This window comes from Leuresthes tenuis, unplaced genomic scaffold (assembly GCF_036924035.1).
Source record: "Leuresthes tenuis unplaced genomic scaffold, fLeuTen1.0.hap1 SCAF_97, whole genome shotgun sequence".
Lineage (NCBI taxonomy): Eukaryota > Metazoa > Chordata > Actinopteri > Atheriniformes > Atherinopsidae > Leuresthes > Leuresthes tenuis.
In genome coordinates, this window is record NW_027325451.1 from 39,410 (window position 1) to 58,350 (window position 18,941).

The 18,941-nt window shown below is 41.5% G+C and overlaps 1 non-coding gene and 1 pseudogene across 1 annotated transcript; both read right to left on the minus strand.

Moving 5' to 3' along the window:
• Positions 1-144: 144 nt before the first annotated feature.
• Positions 145-353, minus strand: LOC140286512 (U2 spliceosomal RNA; annotated as a pseudogene).
• Positions 354-2,866: 2,513 nt separating this feature from the next.
• On the minus strand, positions 2,867-3,054 carry LOC140286504 (U2 spliceosomal RNA). Its single transcript, XR_011911305.1, has one exon. It is a non-coding gene; the product is annotated as a U2 spliceosomal RNA (small nuclear RNA).
• Between the last annotated feature and the right edge of the window lie 15,887 nt (positions 3,055-18,941).

The following is an 18,941-nucleotide window of genomic DNA, read 5'->3' on the forward strand; positions in this document are numbered from 1 at the left end:
TTCTTTCAAGCAATTCTCCTGGTTAGCCCGCACTCGGCTCGCTCCCAGAGCCGTGTTAAAGTCTGCTTCGCATTCACTCTCTTTTCTCAGCAGATTAAAGAAACTTCCATCCTGCACCGCTGTTTGCTTTTTCACAAGAGCAGAGGAGAGCGCACCGTTCCCAGCGGCACTGCAGTACCGGGTCGATGCTTGGAGTGAACGGAGCAAGCTCCTTTTTCAACTCCTATTGATAAAAATCCATTTAATATGTAGTCCTTGCATAGACATATCACATATTAAACTGATAAGTACAGATTTTTTTTTTTTTTTTTTTTTTTTTTTTTTTTATTACAAAACTTCCAAGAAACATTTAGAACAACATGACAAAACAGTCAAAGTAATGCTTTACATGTCCGACACAAAAACCATACAAACATAAGAAACAACCACAAAGAAACACTACCCGCTCATGAAAATAAAGTCTTCCATCGCTCTCTTGCAGCGTGATACCCGTACTTTTCCTCCTCCATTCTTCTCATGCATCCAATCTCTGCCCTCACCCTTGCCACCACCCTTCCCACCTGCCAGTCCACATTGTTTTTAATCAACGCCGTCCTTGCATCCCACAGCGCCACCTTTCCCATAGACAGAACCAACCATAACAGAAAACCCTCCCTACCTTTCCCCCTTAAACCCAAGCCCAGCATTATCATGTCATACTTTAAAGACCCCAATCTTGGAAAAAAAAGAACCAACTCAACCCACACTTATGTTGCAAACCCACATTCCCAAAACACATGCTCAATTGTCTCATCAGCCCCACACCCCTCCCTTGGGCACAAACTCCCCCGTGTCAACCCGTGTCTATTTAAAACTTCCCTGACTGGCAACCTCCTGTGTAAGGCGAGCCAATTTATATCCCTCGCCCTGTTTGTGAGACCTTTCTGCTGTGTGAAAACCCACCCTTGTTGCCCCACCCCATACACCCCCACCAGCCCCCTTTTTTCCACCAGAGCCCTGTACAGGCGCCGGTGACTGAAGCACAGGTCCCCCTCCTGACACTCTGGGTGCTTTTTCCCCCAGCATACCACCTGCCTATAATACGGGGGTAAGACATCCCCCTTTGGCCTTCTATTGTCCCAGGACACCAATCTCCTGAAGGGGAATGACAACCAAAACAGCAAAAGTGCCTGAAAATGATGGCCACTTGTCTGTTGCACAGACCTGCACAAAAAGGAAAAGAAAACCACATCCAACTTAAGTGGGATGTCCGGCACACCCCTCCCTCCCATCCGAACTTCCTGGTACATCCACTCCCTTCTCACATATTCATACCCCCCCCATACAAAGGAAAAAACATCTCTCATGAAACTTCTCCTATATTGAGGAGGTAAAGGAAAAACATACGCTAGGTATACCAAAAATGGCAAAATATCAGCCTTCAAAACCAGCACTCTACCACTTAAGGAAAGTTGCCGGGATTTCCACAGCCCCATCCGCGAACGGGCTGCAGCCAGACGCCTTCCCCAATTTAATGCTGCACTCCCTTCTCCCTGAAACTCTACCCCCAGGACTCTCACTGGGCCCTGGCACTGGGGCAGACCAGCTAGGCCTCCCACCCTACCAGCCCATGGTCCAAAAAACTTAATGGTGGACTTCCCTAAGTTCACCTTGGCCCCCGACACTATTGAAAAACTCTCCACCACTTTCAACAGCCGTGTGACCGACCTCTCTGTTGTCAAAAAAAAGGTCATGTCATCCGCATACTGCATCACTGTCAACTTGTCCGGACCTGCTCCAGGAAGGTGCAGACCCACCACACCCGGGTCCCCCCGCACCACCAAACCCAGCGGCTCCATGTAAGCCACAAAGAGCAGCGGGGAGAGTGGGCATCCCTGCCTCACCCCAGTTCTCTGTGCCACCACTGTACCCAAGTGCCCGTTCACCATAACTCTGCTCCCCACCCCCTTGTACATGATCTCCAACCACTCTATAAAACGGGGCCCAAATCCCATCCTCTCCAAAACTGCAAAAAGAAACCTGTGGTTCACCCTGTCAAACGCTTTCTCCATATCTAACCCCACCAAACTCATATTGATCCCCCGCTCCTCCACCCAATGAATACAGTCCCTCACCAATCCCAGATTCCACTGTATTAGCCTTCCCTCCACCCCACACGTCTGATCCTCATGGATTACATGAGGTAGAGCCTTCCGAAGACGACCAACTAGGACTCGAGCCACAATTTTGTAGTCCACACAGAGCAACGTGATCGGCCTATAGCTTTCCATTCGCTCCCTGTTTTGATCATGTATGGTTGGACATTCGCACCTTTTCTCACCCGCTTTTTGCAAACTATGGTCGGCCATTCACAGCTTCCTCTCCACCATACTTGTATGGTGGGATATTCACACCCACTTGCATCCGAAGACCTCCGCCCCCACTTTTGTTGATATTTAGCCGATCATTCGCACCTTACCCGCTTTTGGCAAACTATGGCCTTCTTGCAGCCAAAAACCTCTGATCTCGCTTTTGATGATGTAAGGTTGGGCATTCAGACCTTGCTTCACCTGCTTTTCACCAAATATAGTCGGACATTCACACCTTCTTGCAGCCGAACACTTCCGCTCCACCTTTTAGTTTTCTATGGGGCATTCACACCTTTTTTTACACCGCATTTTATAAAAACACCACAGGAACACCGTATTGAGGCTTTGTTCTGACCGCTCATTCGGTGTCGCGTTTCTTTCAAGCAATTCTCCTGGTTAGCCCGCACTCGGCTCGCTCCCAGAGCCGTGTTAAAGTCTGCTTCGCATTCACTCTCTTTTCTCAGCAGATTAAAGAAACTTCCATCCTGCACCGCTGTTTGCTTTTTCACAAGAGCAGAGGAGAGCGCACCGTTCCCAGCGGCACTGCAGTACCGGGTCGATGCTTGGAGTGAACGGAGCAAGCTCCTTTTTCAACTCCTATTGATAAAAATCCATTTAATATGTAGTCCTTGCATAGACATATCACATATTAAACTGATAAGTACAGATACTACACTTGATCTTAGCCAAAAGGCCGAGAAGCGATAACTGTCCACTGGTTCACGTCCGAGGGCCCTTCCTGGCACAATGCGCACTTGTAGCGGTGTTCTTTTATGGCCATAGTGTCACTTTGCACCTCCGCCCACCCGCTGCACTGAGCACTCTTCAGCCCTTTTAAATGGTATAACTTTACACTACCACACGCTCCAGCGAGCACCATTCAAGCAACAACTTTGCACTCCAGCTTCGAACATCGGCACAGTCGCAACAAGTAAGGCGACTCTACTCAGAGAAGTCACTCTGCACAGTAACAAGATTTCTTTTGCACAGACAGAAAGGGCTTCACCCGCAAAGGTAAAGCCTGCCAAAAATAGAAACAACTCATTAGTGCTGCTCAACGTTGTACTTTGCAGTAAAAGAAAGAGCAAATCTAAAGTTTCAAGAATCCGAGAATAAGCTTACTTTCATGAGTTCTTCACGATTTTGGATTTTGCTATAAAATGATTTCCTTCACTCAAACTAAATTAGAACTGCTAAACCGCTAATCTGTTACATACAAGGCAGATGTCAAATTCACCGAAATAGGATCTAAGGGTATTTGGCCAATCGAGCTGTAGCAGCTTCGGTAAAAGAGTATAAGTTGAAGAGTTTGTGAATAAAGGTGTGCGCACACATAGTGAGTTGTAGGAAAATAGGCAGGGAGCAATGCCGGCTGGGGTATATGTTCTTGTATGTTGTCTGACTGTTTGATTTGAATGTGTTGTGTAAGTGTCCTGTTGAATGTTACATGTTTGGGCTTTGACATGCTTCACTGTGGTTGTTAACTGTGTGGTGTGTCCTGAAATGTTATATGTTTGGGCTGTGTGACATGCTTAATGCTTTTCAGTAGCAACCCACTTATTCATATATAGCAACTGACAACATAAGAAGTCCGGACATACTTTGATAGTAGTTATAGAAGTATCCTTATTGATAATAGATAAACTAATTCATAGTGATAGAACAGTAGATGAACAGGTGCCTGCACATGTCTCATGAAAATAAAATGGGTGTATGATTGCTGACGGCAGAGCAATACTGCCAAACTTATGAGTTCTTGTGGCAAACTTGATTCAGTGTCTTGACGTGTATACGCTGTTTCGCTGACTTGTCACAAGAAACAAAGTGTGTTTGATAAGATCCGACCATTTTATTACGGGAGGATCAGTATGTATTGATTCTGATGTGACTGATAAACCCATTCGTATCTTAAGCATAATCTAATACGTGAGACAACGCCCTGGCACACAATCAAAAAAAAAAAGAGAGAGAGCGGTTTTGTGTCCCCACAGTCCATAATGTAGAAAAGAGAGAAAAAAGCCTTTCTGATTTGGTGTGTGTGCTCACAGTGCAGAGTGTAGAGAAAAGAGAGAAAAGAAAGCCGTTTTGGTGTCACGGGTGTTGTGACTTACACACACACATTTCTGAATTGAGAAAGGAAATTATTTTAGAGAAAGCACTAGAGTTTAGATCCCACATTTGTTGATAGGCATTCATTTAATTTTTCTTTTAATCAGTTTTAAAGTGAATACTAACTGAGAAATGAAAAAGGTGAAGAGTTTAGAAGCTTGGTTCAAGAGCAAAACTTGGTTTATGATCAGCTGAGTCTCTAAACAGAACAGCAAAGGGCTTCATCGAACATTTAAAAAAGATTCAGATTGTTAGAATATCCAGAATTTATAGGAATGGTGGTGATTACTCTTATTTTCTAGAATGGAAATAACTGCACCATGTCTGTTTTATGAATTTAAGGGGCTAAAAAGTTTTGTTCTCGTTTTTCTATGATTAACCGAATGTATGTGAGAGTCCAAACAGACAGAAGGGTTACGGCCGAGCGCTGGACCTTCCAAAAAAGATGAGACAGGCTGGACCTGTGCCATACTAGTTAAGACCTGCCTGTGGATAACAGGTTCATTAAACTCTCACATACACAAACTCACACACGTTCGCACACATACACCCATTCACACACACATTCTTGAACTTGCTGCAAGATTAAACATTTGCATTAACTGACTCCAGCAACTCTGAGTCTCATTGAGAGACTTTTCTCAACAATTGGGTCCTCAAACCAGATCTCAACGTTTTTTCCGCTTTCCAGGGTCGGAGCTGAAACCGTGCACGGGGGAGTCCAGTACTCCTAAAGAAAGACCCCCTGCTGAATTGCGGTAATTAGGGGGCAGTGTCCACTGAAAGGGGGAAAAAGGGACGAGATCGTACTTTTGAATCAATGGCCAGAAGCCATTGGCAGTGCAGGCATCAACAATAATGGTGTTATTTCACCCATTAACACTTAAGGTACCTCATGCAGTGGCTGTGATATGGTTACTTAACAAAATATCTTTACCAGACATCTCTCCTACATAACAGTTTTTCTTTCACAGCCACACCTTGTTGTCGAGAGATGTGCTACACTTAATCCATCCACACTGCTACCTACCCCACAGATGGAAAGCCTCATGATTGCATGTCAGAAATAACCATCAGTGTTTTACCCAGGCCAGACTTAACTGATATACGTTATGAAAATGCAGAAATAACTATATTTATTCAACAGGTCAAGTAAAAAACCCTGATGGCACAAATGCTACAGGATTTGCAGTAGTAACAGAAACTGAAGTTTTCTTAAAACAACCACTACCAAAAAATTACTCGAATTGGTAGCTTTAACTGAAGCTTGTAAATTAAATAACAAAAAGGTTGTTAACGTTTACACTGACAGTCAGTATGCCTTCTCAACTGTACATGTGTTAACACAGCATTGGAAAAACAGGTATGTAGACATCCACAGCTAAATGTATAAACTACAAATATTTTAGCATTATTAGATGTTATTCAATTGCCATCTACAATAGACTCGTATGAATGACCGGAAGGAAAACCATACTGCCAAAGAATTTGTTTAAATATGCTGCAGTATTGAGCCACGGACCATGTCATGTCTCAACAGGAGGGATTGAAGCAATAATGAACAAGGTTTTTACAGCATATGGTTTTACTAATTATTGAATTTTTTTTTTTAGAATAAATAAATGAATAAAGTTTTGTCTAGCAGGTCAAATATGTGCAAAATACATTCCACAGGGCAATCTAAGACCAAAACGAAGATAATTCCCTAAGCCAGTGTATCTTTTTCAACATATTTGTTTGGATTTCATTATTTCATTATTGTGTAGATTTCATTGAACTAAATAAATGTTAAGGGAAACGATTCTGCTCAGTGACAACAGAGGTTTTTACCAAATGGTCTGAAATATTTCCATGTGCACAAGCAGATGCACTCTCAGTAGCAAAATCACGCGTAAAATAACTCATTTCTAGATTTGAAATTCCTGAAAAGATCTTCAGTGATAATTTGACACACTTTGTAAACAATGTCATCTCACTGATGGCAAAGAACTTAAAATAGACCTTAGAAACCACTGTGATATAGAAGGTTTCGCTAACACATTGGAATTGTTTTACTATTTACATATGCATGTGCAGTGAAGAATTGCTTGCTGCTGATAAATGCAAGGAAGAACAGCTTACACATAGATGCTCACATATAGGCTGCTGAATGCAATGAAGACCTGCTTATCCAGTAAAGTTCAATGTCAATGTGTAATATTCAATTAGGATTTGCAAAACAGTGAAGTTAAACAATGAATGGGTCCATAGTCGGTATGAGAAGACTACAGGAATATTTACCTGGGTGTACGTTCAAACAGAGATGAGAAAATTGCGATAAATTATTGTTTGTTTGTTTGTTAGTATGTATATGAATGTTATGTGTATAAACTGTGTTGAGTTATAGTTACTCAGTAGTGTCTCAGTGAAACAACCGACGGGGGAAGCCTTGCGGTGACAACAAAAGCAGTGTTTTACTGATCAGTCAAGTTGCTCCAGTGTACTCCATACAAACTGGTTGGCTACTGAAGGGATAGAAAATGGGGAATACTTGTTTTAAAGCAAACAAGGAATTAGATGGGAAAAATACATGTTTTAACGGGACCCAGACAATATTATATAGATGTCGCCACTGAAGTAAAGAACATTTACGTGGGATGGTGTGAGGGTCCTCGTTTGGCTGACGTTCGCCGATATGCTCGCCATGCTCAGAACCAAGTTGAGACGCGTAAGACAACCAAAAGGGACAAGTGTGAAAAGGAGCTGCATTTGGCAACCATGACCATGTATTACGCAGTTGGTGTAAACAGAGGACGAGGCCGAAGTCGAAGACGTGGACGTGTGGGAGAGGAGGTCAAAATGGGCCACGCCAGAGCTATGATCCGAATATTTGTTTTTACTGTGGCCAGACTGGACACTGGAAGAAGGACTGTCCACAGCTAAAAAGTGATGAAATTGGGCAAAAGGCTGACTGAGGGTGGGAGGCAGGTTCTGGACGTCACACGGCAGCGCAGCCTCCACTAATGGGTGATAGCACAAACACACTCACACATTTTTCCTGCTCTGTGTAGTGAAGCAACGCTTGCCGACTGTGATTCACGTAGTAAAGTTTTGCATGCTATTTCCGTCCTAGAGCAAAGATATTTCTCTCAGAATATAGGAACTTATGTTCATCAGTAGTGACGTCAGGGGAGTTTGATTGTCCTCCAAAATTAAGTGGAAACCACGTTTACTGTATGTCTGCATCAGGCCAGGTTGTGAAGGAGAAAATGACAATGCCCATTGCGTGTTGTCACTCCCGATGAGCTCTCCTTCAAACACTCATTTTTGTTATCAGAGTTGTGTCCCATTAACCTGATGGGCTGTGATCTCATGTGTAAATTAGGCATTATTTTAACTTCTACACCAGAGGGTGTTAAGGTTATGTTACAGCCTGACAAAGTTTTCACAGCAGTGCAGTTTGATTCATCGGCACTTACATATGCTTATGAGTGGAAACTTCCCAGCTCTCCTTTTTCACAACAACTAGTGGAAGAAGCAAAAGCGTTAGTTTCACCCCTTTCTGATTTCATGCAACCTGCTGATTTGCACTGCACATCACACATTTCTTTGGGGCCTGACAATGACTATGAGAAGAAGTGAAAAAATATGTGCGCCTACTTTATTGGCTGTGTCGCTCACTCCAGAGCACTTCGATTTTTTTAATGTTTGTGGTACTCGCCCTCACATTTCCTTGGCCAAACGTACACACTGGCAGTGACAAGGTGTGGGAGAGTTTGTTGCTACATGTCAGAAAGAAATGGAGTGGACTGTTTCACCTGCTGATCCAAATTTGATGTTTTCTGAACGATTGTCAGCATACAAAAAAATATTTTTGAGTACAATGCATTGTCAAAGAACTGTGGACTTAATTCCTACCACAGAATCACATTTTGAAGCATGTTTTTTATCTGAAACAGATTTGTCTTCGATACCCATGTTGGCTGAAGTGCCCAATGATCTTTGGGCTAAGAGCAAATATGATGTGGGGTTGATAAAAGGCTGTGAACCAGTAATTGTCACCCCTAAATCAGACTTTTGTCCATGTAAAAAACAATACCCTTTTAAGCCTGAAGCAATTAAAGGGATTAAACCTGTTTTTCAATCTTTTCAGAAAACAAGCGTTATTGTTCCTTTTGAAAATTCACCTGTGCTTACTCCATTGTTTCCTGTTAAAAAGATTAAAGATGCTGGCCAGCCAGATGAATGGCGTTTTGTACAGGACCTCCAAGCGGTGAATGCTGCAGTTCAGCCACATGCTCCTACTGTGCCCAACCCACACACTATTTTGTCTCAAATTACATCAGATGCACAGTTTTTCTCAGTGGTTGACTTGTCGCCAGTGCACCCTGATAGCCCATTTTGGTTTGCTTTTTAGTTTGAAGGGAGATCTTGGACTTTTACCCGGTTATGCCAGGGGTACTGTGAAAGTCCCACTATTTACAATGCTGCCCTCAAAGCTAGTCTGGATTAACTTCAATCAACCACAGGCTCTGCTCTTTTGCAGTATGTGGATGACATCCTTTTATGTAGTCCATCTAAACAACAGTGTGAAAAAGACCAAATGACTCAAATAACTTTCTTGCTTTCAAAATTTTTCCTCTAGTGACGCTGACTTAGAGAGGGATGAAGATAATCATGTTTAATTGTTCATGTTTTGATTGTTTATCATTGGACCCTTTATTACTATGATGCCTGCATTTTAAACTCACGTTGTGTGCAAATGCAGGCTGATGTTTTACAGATAAAGTTATTATTTTCCTTGTTTCTTTTGGGTTGATTAATATAATGGTATTATTATAATCAAAAGGGAGGAATGTAATGGAAAATAATTCTTATATGCATTGTATTGAGTGTTACTGTGTATAACCTGCAAATGACCGAGCTGCAAGGTACCACCCTGCCCTGTTTTCTTAAATTCCTCTTTACAATGGTGGGCTTGTTATAATGAGATAGGTGCACTTTAGGGGGGACAGGGTTAGGCTGGTATTTACGAGTGTGTCTGGGTAACCTCAACTGATGGTTGGGGAGGAAAGTTAGAAGAACAATCAATTATACCCAAAAACAGATGACGTGATGAGCGGGCAATATAACTGTGTGTTTTTGCTTCAGTGGTCAGAGCAACTCTGTATTCTGTACTGTGTTGTTCTCTCTTGCAAGATATTATTATTAAAGCCTCTTATCTCCTCACAAGAAAATAACTGACTCCCCAAATGCAAGTGTCAGGACAAATGATCAAACTTCTCCAAGCTTCAGTCTGCAGAGAAGTACAAGACAGGGTTGCTCACTTTCTCCCTCACTTTTTGCTATTTTCATCAAACCTTTAGCAGCTGCTATCAGACAAGATAGAAATATTAAAGACATCCAACCCCAAAATATTGAGCATAAAATAAGTCTTTATGCTGATGATGTATTACTTTTCCTTCAGAACTCACAGACGTCTCTCACTCACACGATCACACTCATAAATAAATTCTCAGCACTTTTTGACTACTCTATCAATTGGTCTAAGACCACAGTTCTGCCCATTAACTGTAGGGTCCAGAATATACCTGCGATCACTTTACAGTCAGGAAATATTAGATATTTAGGCATAAACATTTCCTCCAGGCTCTCAGAGCTAACAAAGCTAAATTATGTGCAATTATTAAAGAGAGTAGAGGACGATCTCTCTCGTTGGAAGTCCTTACCTATATCACTTATGGGGAGAGTTACAACCATTAAAATGATGATACTACCAAAAGTTAACTATTTGTTCTCAATGATCCCCATAAAACCATTTGCTACTTGGTTTAAGTCACTAGATTCATGCATCTCCAAATTTCTGTGGAAAAACAAACCACCACGTATTAGTTTAAAAACCCTACAGAAGACCAAGGACAGTGGTGGATTAGATTTACCTAATTTTCAGCACTATTCCTTAGCCAATAGGTTACAATATATATCAAAATGGTTTAAACCTTGTTGTTGTCACAGTTCCCAGAGACGTTGTAATCGTTGAGGATTCTATATTCACCCCCTCATTAGAGGCACGTGTTGCAGATTGATGACACTGAATCTTCTTCTCTGTTCATTGCTGGCATCATTCCCAGCATCGTAAGTGTTCGTGGCATTGTTAGCCTCTTCTTCTGGATCTTGATATCGAGCATCCTTTTGTATTTCTGGTTTGTAAGTCCTCTCTCTTCGTTCACCGGAGTCTTCGTCTCTTTGTCCTTGAGTTTGGTGATTTTTTCTTCTTTTGATGCCTTGACACAGTGTGACAGGTGATACCACGTGGGAGATCCTTTAACTTGGACTGCTGTCCCTGTGCTGCGAAATGGCTGTGCTGCTCAAATGGTCTCTCCTTCATCATATACACAGTTATTTATACATCACCTTCCACCATGAAGTGTTGTCCCTTTTTGTTTCTCTCTTTGTTCTTAAAATGCTGTTATGCATGTCTAAACCAATCCATTAAACTAGATCATTTTGGCAGTAAAGCGATCTACAATGTGCTTGGTCGCAAAGCTGCTCATCTGTGGTAAACAGCTCTTCAGAAAGGCATTCTTCAATTGATTTCACTAATTTTATGTAATAATTTTGTGATTTCCTACAAAACTACACTTCTTCTCCCATCTGTCTGAGTATTTAATATTGTCTGGGTCCCGTTAAAACATGTATTTTTCCCATCTAATTCCTTGTTTGCTTTAAAACAAGTATTCCCCATTTTCTATCCCTTCAGTAGCCAACCAGTTTGTATGGAGTACACTGGAGCAACTTGACTGATCAGTAAAACACTGCTTTTGTTGTCACCGCAAGGCTTCCCCCGTCGGTTGTTTCACTGAGACACTACTGAGTAACTACAACTCAACACAGTTTATACACATAACATTCATATACATACTAACAAACAAACAAACAATAATTTATCGCAATTTTCTCATCTCTGTTTGAACGTACACCCAGGTAAATATTCCTGTAGTCTTCTCATACCGACTATGGACCCATTCATTGTTTAACTTCACTGTTTTGCAAATCCTAATTGAATATTACACATTGACATTGAACTTTACTGGATAAGCAGGTCTTCATTGCATTCAGCAGCCTATATGTGAGCATCTATGTGTAAGCTGTTCTTCTTTGCATTTATCAGCAGCAAGCAATTCTTCACTGCACATGCATATGTAAATAGTAAAACAATTCCAATGTGTTAGCGAAACCTTCTATATCATAGTGGTTTCTAAGATCTATTTTAAGTTCTTTGCCATCAGTGAGATGACATAGTTTACAAAGTGTGTCAAATTATCACTGAAGATCTTTTCAGGAATTTCAAATCTAGAAATGAGTTATTTTACGCGTGATTTTGCTACTGAGAGTGCATCTGCTTGTGCACATGGAAATATTTCAGACCATTTGGTAAAAACCTCTGTTGTCACTGAGCAGAATCGTTTCCCTTAACATTAATTTAGTTCAATGAAATCTACACAATAATGAAATAATGAAATACAAACAAATATGTTGAAAAAGATACACTGGCTTAGGGAATTATCTTCGTTTTGGTCTTAGATTGCCCTGTGGAATGTATTTTGCACATATTTGACCTGCTAGACAAAACTTTATTCATTTATTTATTCTAAAAAAAAAAATTCAATAATTAGTAAAACCATATGCTGTAAAAACCTTGTTCATTATTGCTTCTATCCCTCCTGTTGAGACATGACATGGTCCGTGGCTCAATACTGCAGCATATTTAAACAAATTCTTTGGCAGTATGGTTTTCCTTCCGGTCATTCATACGAGTCTATTGTAGATGGCAATTGAATAACATCTAATAATGCTAAAATATTTGTAGTTTATACATTTAGCTGTGGATGTCAACATACCTGTTTTTCCAATGCTGTGTTAACACATGTACAGTTGAGAAGGCATACTGACTGTCAGTGTAAACGTTAACAACCTTTTTGTTATTTAATTTACAAGCTTCAGTTAAAGCTACCAATTCGACTGCTTGAACAGAGTAATTTTTTGGTAGTGGTTGTTTTAAGAAAACTTCAGTTTCTGTTACTACTGCAAATCCTGTAGCATTTGTGCCATCAGGGTTTTTTGCTTGACCTGTTGAATAAATATAGTTATTTCTGCATTTTCATAACGTATATCAGTTAAGTCTGGCCTGGGTAAAACACTGATGGTTATTTCTGACATGCAATCATGAGGCTTTCCATCTGTGGGGTAGGTAGCAGTGTGGATGGATTAAGTGTAGCACATCTCTCGACAACAAGGTGTGGCTGTGAAAGAAGAACTGTTATGTAGGAGAGATGTCTGGTAAAGATATTTTGTTAAGTAACCATATCACAGCCACTGCATGAGGTACCTTAAGTGTTAATGGGTGAAATAACACCATTATTGTTGATGCCTGCACTGCCAATGGCTTCTGGCCATTGATTCAAAAGTACGATCTCGTCCCTTTTTCCCCCTTTCAGTGGACACTGGCCCCTAATTACCGCAATTCAGCAGGGGGTCTTTCATTAGGAGTACTGGACTCCCCCGTGCACGGTTTCAGCTCCGACCCTGGAAAGCGGAAAAAACGTTGAGATCTGGTTTGAGGACCCAATTGTTGAGAAAAGTCTCTCAATGAGACTCAGAGTTGCTGGAGTCAGTTAATGCAAATGTTTAATCTTGCAGCAAGTTCAAGAATGTGTGTGTGAATGGGTGTATGTGTGCGAACATGTGTGAGTTTGTGTGTGTGAGAGTTTAAAGAACCTGTTATCCACAGGCAGGTCTTAACTAGTATGGCACAGGTCCAGCCTGTCTCATCTTTTTTGGAAGGTCCAGCGCTCGGCCGTAACCCTTCTGTCTGTTTGGACTCTCACATACATTCGGTTAATCATAGAAAAACGAGAACAAAACTTTTTAGCCCCTTAAATTCATAAAACAGACATGGTGCAGTTATTTCCATTCTAGAAAATAAGAGTAATCACCACCATTCCTATAAATTCTGGATATTCTAACAATCTGAATCTTTTTTAAATGTTCGATGAAGCCCTTTTCTGTTCTGTTTAGAGACTCAGCTGATCATAAACCAAGTTTTGCTCTTGAACCAAGCTTCTAAACTCTTCACCTTTTTCATTTCTCAGTTAGTATTCACTTTAAAACTGATTAAAAGAAAAATTAAATGAATGCCTATCAACAAATGTGGGATCTAAACTCTAGTGCTTTCTCTAAAATAATTTCCTTTCTCAATTCAGAAATGAGTGTGTAAGTCACAACACCCGTGACACCAAAACGGCTTTCTTTTCTCTCTTTTCTCTACACTCTGCACTGTGAGCACACACACCAAATCAGAAAGGCTTTTTTCTCTCTTTTCTACATTATGGACTGTGGGGACACAAAACCGCTCTCTCTCTTTTTTTTTTTGATTGTGTGCCAGGGCGTTGTCTCACGTATTAGATTATGCTTAAGATACGAATGGGTTTATCAGTCACATCAGAATCCATACATACTGATCCTCCCGTAATAAAATGGTCGGATCTTATCAAACACACTTTGTTTCTTGTGACAAGTCAGCGAAACAGCGTATACACGTCAAGACACTGAATCAAGTTTGCCACAAGAACTCATAAGTTTGGCAGTATTGCTCTGCCGTCAGCAATCATACACCCATTTTATTTTCATGAGACATGTGCAGGCACCTGTTCATCTACTGTTCTATCACTATGAATTAGTTTATTTATTATCAATAAGGATACTTCTACAACTACTATCAAAGTATGTCCGGACTTCTTATGTTGTCAGTTGCTATATATGAATAAGTGGGTTGCTACTGAAAAGCATTAAGCATGTCACACAGCCCAAACATATAACATTTCAGGACACACCACAGAGTTAACAACCACAGTGAAGCGTGTCAAAGCCCAAACATGTAACATTCAACAGGACACTTACACAACACATTCAAATCAAACAGTCAGACAACATACAAGAACATATACCCCAGCCGGGTAGGAAGGTCCAGCGCTCGGCCGTAACCCTTCTGTCTGTTTGGACTCTCACATACATTCGGTTAATCATAGAAAAACGAGAACAAAACTTTTTAGCCCCTTAAATTCATAAAACAGACATGATAGTCTGAGACGATAGGACTGCTTTTTAGTTTTTATTTGAATAAAAGAGGGTTTCCCGGTTGTGTCATTAGTGAGACAGAGATTTCATGGGTAAGTGAAACTTTTGAAGCAGTCCGAAGAAGTGTGAAGTACTCCGAAGAAGTGTGAGTACAGATTAAGGTCCTCATTGGAGACGTCCTTTGAGTGAAGGAATATATTTCCCCATTCCAAGTCTGACAATGGGAAACAGTAGGTCTCAGACTTTTGACCCTACCGGGGGACCTAAGCATGATGAAATGAAAAAGACATATGGTCCAGAGGTTTTCCACCAGAAGGTTCTTTTAGTATGTTAGAAATAAGAAAATTAGAAGAAAAGTTTTGCAAATATGAGAAAGAGATGAAGCAAAAAAAAAGAAAATTAAGTTTAAATAAGAAGTAAGAAAGGTATAGAATTTTGGAAAAAATAAAGTGTATTAAGAGAAAGAAAGGAAAATGTTAAACAAATGCCATGACGGAATGATGATAATAATTTAGTATTAGCTGTGCCGGATCCAGACCTGGACTCCTGCCCTCCACAACGCCTGCAACAACAACAGCCAGCCCTGCCACAAGCCTCTGGCTCTCGGGAAGAAGGGACTTCTTCCATCCTCCCTCGGGAAGAAATTCCATCATTCTCACAACATCAGCTACATAGGTCTGATGATGAGGAAAAGGAAGACGTTTGGTTCTCCAGCGTACCTGCCCAAGAACTTTTAACGCAAGTGACAAAAATCCTTTACCCACAATCTGGACTTCAGAGATCTAAACGTGAGAAAAAACAAAACCAGATTCAAACCATGCCTATGGTTAAAGTTGCAGTTCCCACTGGACCATTACTGGTTTATCGACCCTGGACTGAGACTGACATCATGGAAGCATAACAATGCTTACCAGATCCAGAGATTTCTGGACCCCATTTTGCTGACGAGTTGCGAGATTTCTGCGCACAATTCTGCCCGACTGGGGTTGAATTGCGTCGCATATTGGCAAAAAAGTTCAAACCGTCCGACCTCTGCGAAATAGAGGCCAGTATGCTACAACTGGATTTGCGACCTACCAACAGTGAACGAGGACATAATGATAACGCTCAATATGAAGCAGCCAACCAAAGACTGTGTCAAGCCATCACCACTCAATTTCCAACCAAAATCAATATGTCCCACATTTACACCTGCAAACAGAAACCTGGTGAAGGGACTGATGATTTTGTACACCGCATCCTTGAGGAAGTCAGCAAGCACAGCGGTCATCAGAGACCAAGGGATTTGGGTAATGAATCAGGACCATGGGAGAGTATTGCATGCAATGCAATAATTAAAGGCCTCATGCCAGATGTCGCCACTGAAGTAAAGAACATTTACGTGGGATGGTGTGAGGGTCCTCGTTTGGCTGACGTTCGCCGATATGCTCGCCATGCTCATAACCAAGTTGAGACGCGTAAGACAACCAAAAGGGACAAGTGTGAAAAGGAGCTGCATTTGGCAGCCATGACCATGTATTACGCAGTTGGTGTAAACAGAGGACGAGGCCGAAGTCGAAGACGGGGACGTGTGGGATCAGAGCTATGATCCGAATATTTAAATTAGGCATTATTTTAACTTCTACACCAGAGGGTGTTAACGTTATGTTACAGCCTGACAAAGTTTTCACAGCAGTGCAGTTTGATTCATCGGCACTTACATATGCTTATGAGTGGAAACTTCCCAGCTCTCCTTTTTCACAACAACTAGTGGAAGAAGCAAAAGTGTTAGTTTCACCCCTTTCTGATTTCATGCAACCTACTGATTTGCACTGCACATCACACATTTCTTTGGGGCCTGACAATGACTATGAGAAGAAGTGAAAAAATATGTGCGCCTACTTTATTGGCTGTGTCGCTCACTCCAGAGCACTTCGATTTTTTTAATGTTTGTGGTACTCGCCCTCACATTTCCTTGGCCAAACGTACACACTGGCAGTGACAAGGTGTGGGAGAGTTTGTTGCTACATGTCAGAAATAAATGGAGTGGACTGTTTCACCTGCTGATCCAAATTTGATGTTTTCTGAACGATTGTCAGCATACAAAAAAACATTTTTGAGTACAATGCATTGTCAAAGAACTGTGGACTTAATTCCTACCACAGAATCACATTTTGAAGCATGTTTTTTATCTGAAACAGATTTGTCTTCGATACCCATGTTGGCTGAAGTGCCCAATGATCTTTGGGCTAAGAGCAAATATGATGTGGGGTTGATAAAAGGCTGTGAACCAGTAATTGTCACCCCTAAATCAGACTTTTGTCCATGTAAAAAACAGTACCCTTTTAAGCCTGAAGCAATTAAAGGGATTAAACCTGTTTTTCAATCTTTTCAGAAAACAGGCGTTATTGTTCCTTTTGAAAATTCACCTGTGCTTACTCCATTGTTTCCTGTTAAAAAGATTAAAGATGCTGGCCAGCCAGATGAATGGCGTTTTGTACAGGACCTCCAAGCGGTGAATGCTGCAGTTCAGCCACATGCTCCTACTGTGCCCAACCCACACACTATTTTGTCTCAAATTACATCAGATGCACAGTTTTTCTCAGTGGTTGACTTGTCGCCAGTGCACCCTGATAGCCCATTTTGGTTTGCTTTTTAGTTTGAAGGGAGATCTTGGACTTTTACCTGGTTATGCCAGGGGTACTGTGAAAGTCCCACTATTTACAATGCTGCCCTCAAAGCTAGTCTGGATTAACTTCAATCAACCACAGGCTCTGCTCTTTTGCAGTATGTGGATGACATCCTTTTATGTGGTCCATCTAAACAACAGTGTGAAAAAGACAGTGAATCTGTTGAAACATCTTCCTTCTTATGGCCATAAAGCCAGCCTTTCTAAATTACAGTTTGTACAGGACGAAGTCACCTTTTTGGGTCATGTGATTTCTAAGGATGGGCGCTCACTTTCTCCTAAACGTGTTGCTGCAGTTCAGATCATTCCTAAACCGGTTACTAAAAAACAGCTTATGTCATTCTTAGGTATAACATCTTACTGCAGGAACTTTATTCCTAACTACTCTTTTCTCGAAGCTCTCTTAGGTGCTCTTATCCATGGTAAAGGCAGCTGCAGTTCTGACATGCAGCTCCAGTCAGCTGATCGTGTTCCATGGACTCCTGAGGCAGAATCAGCCTTTAGTGAGCTTAAGCTGGCTCTTCAAACAGCACCAACACTTGGCATTCCAGATCCTCATAAACCTTTCATACAGGCAGTTGATGAGAAGCATGGTTGTATGACATCTGTTCTTATGCAGGAACATGGGGCAGGCAAAGGCCAGTGGCTCATTTCTCAGCAAAACTGGACTCTGTGGCTGCAGGCCTGCCTGGTTGTCTTCGTGCTGTTGCAGCTGCAGAGAAAGCTGTCCTGGCCTCCCAAGATATTGTGGGCTACGCTAATTTGACTGTTTTGGTTCCTCATACTGTTGCCATTATTCTTCTCGAGCAGAAAACTTCACATCTTTCAACTGCTTGTTGGCTCAGATACACCTCTGTGCTCCGTGATATGCCAAATGTCACTGTTAAACGTTGTACTGTTCTGAATCCTGCTACTTGCTTCCGACTCCTGAGGATGGGGAGCCTCATGACTGTGAAGCTGTTTTGGAACAAGTTTGTACACCCCGACCTGATCTTTTAGAGACTCCTCTTCCAAACTCTGACATGATTCTTTTTGTAGATGGATCAGCTTTGCGTGATCCAGCCACAGGTACTAACTGTGTTTGGTTTAGAGTATGTTCTTCACATGACACTTTGTTGTCTGGTTCTCTTCCTAAACATTTCTCCGCTCAAACTACTGAACTTATTGCACTTACTGAAGCTTGTAAGTTGGCAGCTGGTAAGTCTGTCACTATTTACACAGATTCCAGATATGCTTTTGGTGTTGTTCATGACTTTGGTGCGCTGTGGAAACACAGGCATTTCCTTAAATCAGATGGTAAAACTATTCTGAACTCCAAGCAGGTTTCTGATCTTCTTGATGCGATCCTTTTGCCTACAGCAATCTCGGTCTGTAAGTGTGCGGCTCACACTAACTCAAACGATCCTGTTGCTTGTGGTAATGCCAGAGCTGATGCTGCAGCTAAGCAAGCAGCTAATTTTTTTCCTGTTTTTGCTTCCCTCTCTTTGCAGGCAGAAGACTCCCTCACAGATCTCCATGCTTTGCAAACTTTTGCCTCTGCAGATGAAATTTGGTCCTCTGGACGCATTTGGTCCTCTGTGGGTGCAACTCATACGGATGGTGTTTGGATGGGACCTGAGGGTAAACCCTGTCTACCTAAACATTTTTTTCCTCATTTTTCAAAATTGACACATGGGTTGAACCATGTGTCAAAAGGAGGG